We start from the raw sequence: 9,705 nt of genomic DNA on the forward strand, positions 1-9,705 counted from the left end.
GCTGGGATTACAGGCTTGAGCCACCGATGAATAGAATTTTTAACTATGTATGAAGCACTTAACAAATAACTCATGTGATCTTTACAACCATCCCATAAGGGAGCTACTATTGTTAACTCATTATGCAGATGGGAGAATTAAGGCATGCACAAAGAAGTTCAGTAACCACACATGCCCCAAACCACACAAAGGTTGTATTCAAACCCAGGTAGTGTAGATCCAGACTCCACACTCTTAACAAGGACACTGTGCTTGCTGCCTTTTCAGCTCTCAGAGTTCAGCTTAAGTATCACCTCCCCTGGAAGCCTTCTTTGATTCATTTCCAGCAAAGTTACTGTCTTCTCCACTCTCAGATACCATATCCCTTTGTATATTCATTCATTTATTTATTCAGATGCTCATTTATTCAATATTCATCAAAGCATATATACTGAGCTCTCACTATGTCGTATCATTTTTCTAGGCACTGGGAATCTACCCGTCTGCAATACTCTGTGTAATCCTGTATTGGAATGATGTGTTGATCTCTCTCCCACTCTGGACTATTTCTTCAAGCTATTAATCTTTGTAGCTCCTTTAGAATCTTGCACAGTACCTACCATGTGGTTTGTCCTCAGTAAATGCTTCACAGGAATAAATGAATAGTTATCAAGAATTGTGATGACAGTAATGATAATGTCAACCATTCAGATGAGTCTAGTGTGTGACTGGGACAGTGTGGGCTGTGAGCCAGGGGCCAGGTACATCATCAGAGTTGAGCCCTACGCCGGGAGGCTCCTGCGGAGATGACAAGTGCCTTCTGCATGTAGCCCAAGCCATCTTTGTCACTGTGATTATATCTGCCATTAGTGTTGGTGTTACGCTGCAGTGTGGCAGGTGCCAGCAGCAGACTGGCTTGTCACACTTCCTCATGGCAAGAGAGACATCAGGGAGGCAAATGCTCCCAGAAGATGAGCAGCAAGGAGGACCAGACTCAGGCTGAGCTTTCTGCTGTGAGTCTCAGTAATCAGAACATCAGCTCTGGGTGGCTGGGGCCGGGGCACATTTGCATCTTACTCCTGTCTCTGAGGTTCAAAGCCCTACATATATTAAGCATGGGATATGGAGAACTGGGATGCTATGGAGCAGCAGTCACCAAATTAAAGGACCATGAGCAAGAGGACTCATCAACTTTCATTGGATGAGAGCCTGAGTGCATGATGGGGTAGTTTGGGGTGGGCTCCATGGAAGTTGGGTTTGAGGTGAGAACGGAGGGGAACAGGTAAGGCAGGGCTTAACATGGTCCTGAATGCCTTCATAGTCCCATACTCTGGGAGGAGGCATCCTAGGCTTTCTCATTCTGTATAATCTATTTGGATACCAGAAGTCAGAAGACACAAATGATACTTCAGATGTTTGTGCAGAATCCTCTTACATTCTCTATGACTTTTCTTGAAGGATTCCAGAAGTACTGTATTCAATGATTATAGATTTCCTATGTGACTGGAATTCTCTAAAAGTCAGGTCTATTTTCCTGCCTCTGGGCAAGTGGTTGAAACAATTATGGATGGCAAATAACAGTTGTTTGCCAGTGAGGTGCTTGGTGTAGTAAGTTTCAGACCGTACAACCAGTCTCCGATCATGGACCACTTCAGTTTTACTGGGTCTGCATCAGCTCCTGTGAGGCCTACAAGTGTTGTGTTTTTGGTCATGAGCAGATGTGACTGCCCTGATCCCTGGGGATAATGCAAGGATTAGGAAGGTGCCATTTGTCTGAAAGCCCCTGGGATACTGGAGCCTGTTGCTGAAGACATCAGGCAGCCCTGATGCTTGCGTTGTAGGCCAACCACACACTCCAGGGATGAGGGGAGGCAAAGATGAGATATTCTAGGGAGAGATCTTACTTTCACGTGGAGAAGCTAAAGCCTAGCGTGCAGTGCAAGACCTAGCCACAAAGTTTATCCAATCTCTAAGCCCCTGATTTTCAGTTACACTTCTTTCTTAAAATTGGCTCCATTCCAAAGCTTCCAAACTTCTTTTTCCTGGGTCAGTACTAGGGAAGCAGGAGAGAGAGAATTTGAAATTAAAGAAGGTTATTTATTTATTTATTTTATTATTATTATTTTTTGAGATGGAGTCTCACTCTGTTGCCCAGGCTGGAATGCAATGGCTCAATCTTGGCTCACTGCGAGCTCCACTTCCCGGGTTCACACCATTCTCCTTCCTCAGCCTCCCAAGTAGCTGGGACTACTGGCGCCCGCCCCAATGCCTGGCTAATTTTTAAACTATTTTTAGTAGAGACAGGGTTTCACCGTGTTAACCAGGATGGTCTCGATCTTCTGACCTTGTGATCTGCCCACCTCAGCCTCCCAAAGTGCTGGGATTACAGGCGTGAGTCACCGCGCCCTGCCTATTTATTTTTTTTTTTGAAATGGAGTCTCCCTCTGTTGCCCAGGCTGGAGTGCAGTGGTGCGATCTCAGCTCACTGCAACTTTTGCCTCTCCAGGTTTAAGCAATTCTCTGCCTCAGCCTCCGGAGTAGCTGGGATTACAGGTGCGTGACACCAAGCCCCGCTAATTTTTTCTATTTTTAGTAGAGATGGGGTTTCACCATCTTGATCTTGACCAGGCTGGTCCTGAACTCCTGACCTTGTGATCCATCCACCTCAGCCTCCCAAAGTGCTGGGATTACAGGTGCGAGCCACCGCGCCCGGCCTAAAGGAGGTTATTATCTGTTCTGGCTCTATTTCTCTAAGACTCTGCTTCTGTCACCTTGAGGTACTCTGGGCTACAAAGGATACTGCCTTTCAGGGTACTTATTCCAAATATGCACAATTTACTCATTTGTACTTTACTCTTTCTCCAGCTGCCCCCAAAACACCCTCACCCATCCATCTCCTTTGCCCTGCCTCTACAGTTGAGGCTTTGATGGGCTGCCTTCCCCTTTCCAGATGTTGGTTTGCTACTCTTCCTTCCATCTGGTCTGACCTCCCTCTGGCCCAACTTCTTCAGTGATGGACTTCCTTCTGATACAGACCTGGGACCTCCCACACTGATAGGTGGCTCCCATAGACAGTTCTTACCTGCCTTTGCTTGGCCCTTTGAATAACTATTGGATGGCTCTGGGGCTTGATCATCTTTGAAGGTGGTGAATAATAATAACATTTATTGAATGCCGACTGTATACCTATAGGAACTAGGCTTAACACTTTAGTTTATCTCATTTCATCCTTACAACCACTCTGTAAGGTAAGAGCTACCATGATCATCTCCCATTTTATATCAAATGAAACTGAGACTCAAAAGTGTTGACTGGCCAGGTTTGGTGGCTCACACTTGTAATCCCCGCACTTTCGGAGGCTGAGGCAGGAGGATGGCTTGAGCCCAGGAGTTCCAGACCAGCCTGAGCAACATAGTGAGACCTTGTCTCTACAAAGAATACAAAAATTAGCCAGGTATAGTGGCACACACCTGCAGTTCCAGCTACTTGGGATGCTGAGGTGGGAGGATCCCTTGGGCCCTGGAGGTGGGACCTGTAGTGAGCCCTGATTGCACCACTGCACTCCAGCCTAGGTGACAGAGTAAGACCTTGTTTCAAAAAAAAAAAAAAGTTGACCATCTTGGTGAAGGTTTCCCAGCTAGCAAGTGGTAGGGTCAGGACTCAAATTCAGGCTTCTTTTATTTCCAAATACAAGCTTGTAACTACCATGTTGCATTATTTATCCAAGTTGGAGGAACTGAGTTTTCTGGAACATGACAAACATCACCGGTGAGCATAGACCATTCCATGGACCATCAAGATATATGTGTTTGGAAGAAAGACTCCTGAGCTGATGCAGAAGGTTCTAAATAGAAATGTGATGAGGAAAGATGAATGTCCAGACTAAAGTAAAAGTAGATCCCATGAAGGACACAGATGTGATAAAGGCGCTTTGTAGGAAAGGAGGAGGCTGGCCATTCATGCAGAAAAATGTCTGTAAAGAGGATTTTAAAATGCTGCATATGACTTTAGGTGTCTAATCATCCATAGAATATGGATAATAAAAAAATGAACTTATCATATTACCCAATCCGGGTGTACAAACAACCTCAGAGGTACCACGAAGACTTTGTAGAACGGGGCACCTCCCTTTAGCACGCGAGGCAGTGTTTTATGCAAAATGGGCCTAATAAGGCCAAAACCTTGAGAGATGGGGCCTGTTCCAGAGGGGCAGCTAGTGTATGTCAGATGCAAAAGAGGAGACAAGGGCAGCACTGAGAAGTGAAGCCAAGCACAACTAATGAATATTAGTGGTTCAACATCAAGAGCAGCTTCTGAATCAAAGGTAGGACCAAAGAGTAAAGCTAAAGTCACCGAGGGTCCAGTCAGAAGATGTCAAGTGACCTGGCTATCACTGGCTGAAGAAATGAGGCAGGAGAAATGGAAGCTTGAGGAGGAAGGGGATGGTCATTTAATTAACCGTAATTCTGGCAAATGATGTCCTGCTAGCATGAGACAGCTTCCTGTCAAGCCATGGACTGCTTTAGAAGTGCTGACTTACACCTAGCAATGGAAAGATATACCTTGTTCCAAATAAATGTATTTACTGGAAGGGATGGTGTATAAACCATATGACAAGAAAATATACCTTAGTAGTGGGTGTGAACTTTACACAACACTCATGTGTAAGAAGTGGCACATTTTTCTACATTGTGTAAATATAATTTAAGCCCTCACCTGTGCTGATTAACAGGAAATTAAATTTCAGAAATATTTCTGAGGGCTATCCCTCTCCCTAGGATTGATTATACAACAATTCTGAACAAAGAACACTGGCTTGGATTGGGTTCCCTAGAAGCAGAGTTTGGGACAGGGATTCTTGTTCAAGTGATTTACTAGGGGAGTAATTTCTGGAGAAGGGTGTGGGAGATGCAGGATGGGACACAGAGTAAAAGGTTTGCAAGAATGTGATCTCAGCTGATTCTACAAGAAATATCTGGAGCGCAAGTTGGACCATAAAATTAGTTCCCCAATGAGGCAACGGAGCCCGTCTTTTCTGTCCCTGTGTCAATTAGTTATTGGTCAAGGTGGTGTACAGCCTCCCAGGTGAGGGGAATGACAATTTTCCAGAAGAAAGGGCCGTAGTGAGTGGTTGTCAATCAACACAGCTGAAGGGTGGTGCACTGATAGATCCACTACAGTCCACACCCTGCACCTAACAGCTTCACTTGCTTCTCACATTAAATTCACTTTGTCTAGGCATAGCTTCTCCTGCATCCTGGTTGGTCACAATTTCTGAGAAAACTTACAAGAGGAAGGTTTATGGAATGAAATATAGCCCAGGCTGTTGCACTTGGTCCTGAGCTGTAACTGATAGTCATCATCTCCCTATTCTGCCATTTAGACTTTCCTGATGACTTGGCTCACACTCTCATTCTCATGTTGTCCCGGTCACCAGACCCTTGTCAGGCCATGGTTGCTAAAATTGCCCATTTATAGTTCAACCGGGCATGAGAATACCAAGAGATGTTCCAGCGGATCACCTGAGTGCCAGACAGATTCCCTTCTGCCCTCATTAGGCAACAGCAGTCCTATCTCCTCATGATGATTAGGGTTAATTACTCCTGCCACATTGCTCATGCACTTTTACCTGTGCCCTCTGGATTTGCTTAAGCTTCATCTAAGATATATCACATCCATTTTATGATTGATTACAGCTGGGCCCACTTGACATTTATAACTTGGTGGGTTTGTCAGAATCCAACTCAATATGGAAAGAAGCAGCTACATGGCCTTTTAATGTGCTACGGTCAGACACTCAGTTTCTACAGGATGATATGCATTTGAAGTTTGAGGTATAATTCTTCCATTGTAAACTAATAGAACTTTCGTCCGGCATTTTCCTCTACCAAAGATACTTCTAGTAACATGTGATCAGCTAAGTCAATAGTGGCAAGGCTATTTATATTGCAGTCTGCTGCTGCTGCACAGCTCTTTCTTGCTCTGGGCACACTCAAAGCTGGCAGTCTTCCACATATCAATAGATGAGACTACCACTCAATATCCAAAACAAAAAACACAAAGCCTAATTTATTGCTCACATAAATATATGCTGGTCAGGCACAATTTCCTCTAAGAAGAGCAGATCGCTAATCTTAGAGTTTGGGGAAAGCATGGAATTTCAAGGACTAGTCGATTTTCAGAGGCATGAGTGGGTTGATATAATCTTTAGAAGTGTGGTTACTCAGGTGAGACAGTTCATTGGTTGACATTCAGAAGTATGTTCACTGGAATGAGTTATATCCTGACTGGCTTTTAGAAACAAGGAGTTGTCACTGAGTGGTTTGCTTGCAAAAAAAAGTATGGTCACTGATGTCTGTTGTTGATTGATTAAAAGGTTTTAAAACCAGTTCTGGTAATTACTTGTTATTAAGGGCATGGAATTCTCATTTATTGATTAGATGGGTTTAAAACAGATTCTGACTTGATACTACGGCCTCAGAAAACAGTCAGTCTTTTCATAAGAGTATAGGAATGTTTAACTTCTCGATTTTCCCTTTTGGTCTTCACTCAGCCAAGGCTTTCGGAGAGACCAACAAAAATTATCTAGATATTTACCATTATTGTTGATTTTCTTTGAAGATGAAGGTTCATTTGGAAAGGGCTTTTAGTTCAAGTGTCAATCAACATGGTTTTTTCCTGTTTTTGTCTTTGAGTCATATACTGAATCATCTGTCAGGGCAGCAGCTGTGTAGATGCAGATGACTCTAGACAACAGATACCAAACAACTGTGAGAAAATGACTGGAAATATAAGAAGAATCTGAAAGGCACTCTGGACACATGGCACAAGATTTTTCAGGCCTAAGAAAACATGTTTAAACAACTCCTTGAGTCTACCTTAGATAGCTAGGATGTGTTTTCTTTTAGCTTATATGTAAATTGTTCCCTTTAACCTGGGCTGTTAATCTAAGTACAATATGAAATCAGGGACTAGATTTTGTGCATCTGTGATGTAATCTCTGAACCTATTCATGAATTTGTTTTTCTACTCTATAAGAGGTTCTTGCTTAAGGAATTTAGATATAGCAGCCTGTTAGCTGAGGATACGCTAAAGCATTTCCTTTCACTTCTACTATCTCCTTTGCGGTAGGTCTCTACCTTTACCAATGGTTATTTCTTTGGGTAGCATCAAGACATTAAACATACCAGCTCCCAGTTCATATATTTACTCTCTTATTTTTAGCAATTTGACATGCCTAGAGAAGGTCACATTTCAGTAAGTTGAGTTAATTTGACTTTCGGTCTAGGAATTGAATTCTACAAGAGCACGGACTACTGTACTGTAAGAGAATTAATATAGCCTAGAGGAAATATCATAAATGTATACTGTTTATTCCATGTGAATGCAAACTACTTCCGATTCTCCTTCTTGAATGACTCAGAAATAATGCATTATCAGAGCAATAGCTGCAAACCACGTACCCAAGATTGTATTATTCTGCTCTAGTAATACCAAATCCAACATAGCAGATGTAATGGGGGGGCTGTTGTTATTATTATTATTATTATTATTATTATTTGAGATGGAGTATCACTGTCGCCCAGGCTGGAGTGCAGTGGCGCAATCTCAGCTGACCGCAACCCCTGCCTCCCGGGTTCAAGCGATTCTCCTGCCTCAGCCTCCCAAGTAGCTGGGATTTACTGGCATGCACCACCAGACTCAGCCAATTTTTGTATTTTAAATAGAGACGAGGTTTCACCGTGTTGGCCAGGCTGGTCTCAAACTCCTGATCTCAGGTGATCTGCCCACCTTGGCCTCCCAAAGTGCTGGGATTACAGGCATGAGCCACCATGCACAGCATGGGGCGGTATTATTTGTAATAATTCATCTAGTCTTTACATGCGGCAGATTGGTCAGTTAAATGGAGTTACAATGGGACAACCACCACTGAATCCTGCACATATTTGAGGGTGGCATCAATTTCTGTTAATGCCCTAGTACAGTATTATTTTCTTTTTTTTTGTTTTTTAGTATTATTTTCAAAATAGCTTTATTGAGATATAATTAACATACAATAATATGCACATACAATATTTTGACGTATGTATACACCTATGAAACCATAACCATAATCAAGATAATGAACATATCCATCACCATCCAAAAGTTCCCCATGTCTATTGCATCCCTTCATCTGAACCCTCTCTTCCTCTTCTATCCCCTGGCAACCACAGATCTTCTTTCAGATTATTTTGCATTTCTAGAATTTTATATAAACGAAATCATACAGTGATTTTTGTCTCTTTTCTTCACTCAGCATAAGTGAGGCTTATCCATATTGCTGTGTGCAATAGGTCATTCATTTTTATTGCTGAGTGGTATTCCATTGTATGGATACCACAATGTGTTATTCCATTGATAGGCAAGACTCTCTTTCTCCGTCTTTTCCAGTTTTTTACTATTACAAATAAAGCTGTTATGAACATTTATGTACAAGTCTTTGTGTGTCTGTAAGTTTAAAGTGGGTATCTAGTAGACAACATATAGTTGGGTCTTCCTTTTTCATCTTATCTGAAAATTTCTGCCTTTCAATTGAGGTGTTTGGACCATTTATATTTATGTGATCACTGGTATCACTGGATTTAAATCTACCATCTTGCTATTTGTTTTCTATTTTTTTTTTTTTTTTGGAGACGGCGGTCTCACTCTGTCGCCCAGATTGGAGTGCAGTGGCATGATCTCGGCTCACTGCAACCTCCACCTCCCGGGTTCACGCCATTCTCCTGCCTCAGTCTCCTGAGTAGCTGGGATTACAGGCCCCTGCCACCACACCTGGCTAATTTTTTGTATTTTTAGTAGAGATGGGGTTTCACTATATTAACCAGAATGGTCTCGATCTCCTGATCTCGTGATCCGCTCACCTTGGCCTGCCAAAGTGCTGGGATTACAGGTGTGAGCCACCGCGCCTAGCCACTATTTGTTTTCTATTTGTCTCTTATGCTTTTTCTTTTCTTCCTTTTTTGTCTTCTTTCAGATTGAGTATATTATTCCATTTTGTTTTCTGTCACCACATTAGCTATAACCCTTTGTAGTATTATTTTAGTATGTTTGGGGTTTTTTGGGGTTTATTGCATACATCTTTTACTGACTACTTTGAAGTAATGTTCTACTACTTTATGTACTGTATGAGAACTTTACAGCAGTTGTATTCCAATTTCTCCCCTCCTGGCCTTTGTGCTTTTGTTATTCTACATTTCACTTTGAAATACATTATAAATCCTATAATACATTTCTTTTGTTTTGTTTTTTTGAGACGGAGCTCACTCTGTTGCCCAGGCTGGAGTGCAGTGGCCTAATCTGGGCTCACTGCAAGCTCCGCCTGCCGGGTTCACACCATTCTCCTTCCTCAGCCTCCCGAGTAGCTGGGACTACAGGCGCCTGCCACCAAGCCTGGCTAATTTCTTTTTGTATTAATGGTAGAGACTGGGTTTCACCATGTTAGCCAGATGGTCTCGATCTCCTGACCTCGTGATCCGCCTGCCTCAGCCTCCCAAAGTGCTGGGATTACAGGTGTGAGCCACCGCGCCTGGCCTACTTTTTGTTTTAAACAATTCTCTTAAAGACATCTAAATCTCTCTCTCCCCCTCCCTCTCTCCCTGTTCCCCTTTCATTGGAAACAGAGTCTTGCTCTGTCACCAAGGCTAGAGTACAGTAGCACAATCCTAGCTCACTGTAACCTCAAAC

Source organism: Colobus angolensis, unplaced genomic scaffold, assembly GCF_000951035.1.
Source record: "Colobus angolensis palliatus isolate OR3802 unplaced genomic scaffold, Cang.pa_1.0 Scaffold4, whole genome shotgun sequence".
In the NCBI taxonomy this organism is placed as follows: Eukaryota; Metazoa; Chordata; class Mammalia; order Primates; family Cercopithecidae; genus Colobus; species Colobus angolensis.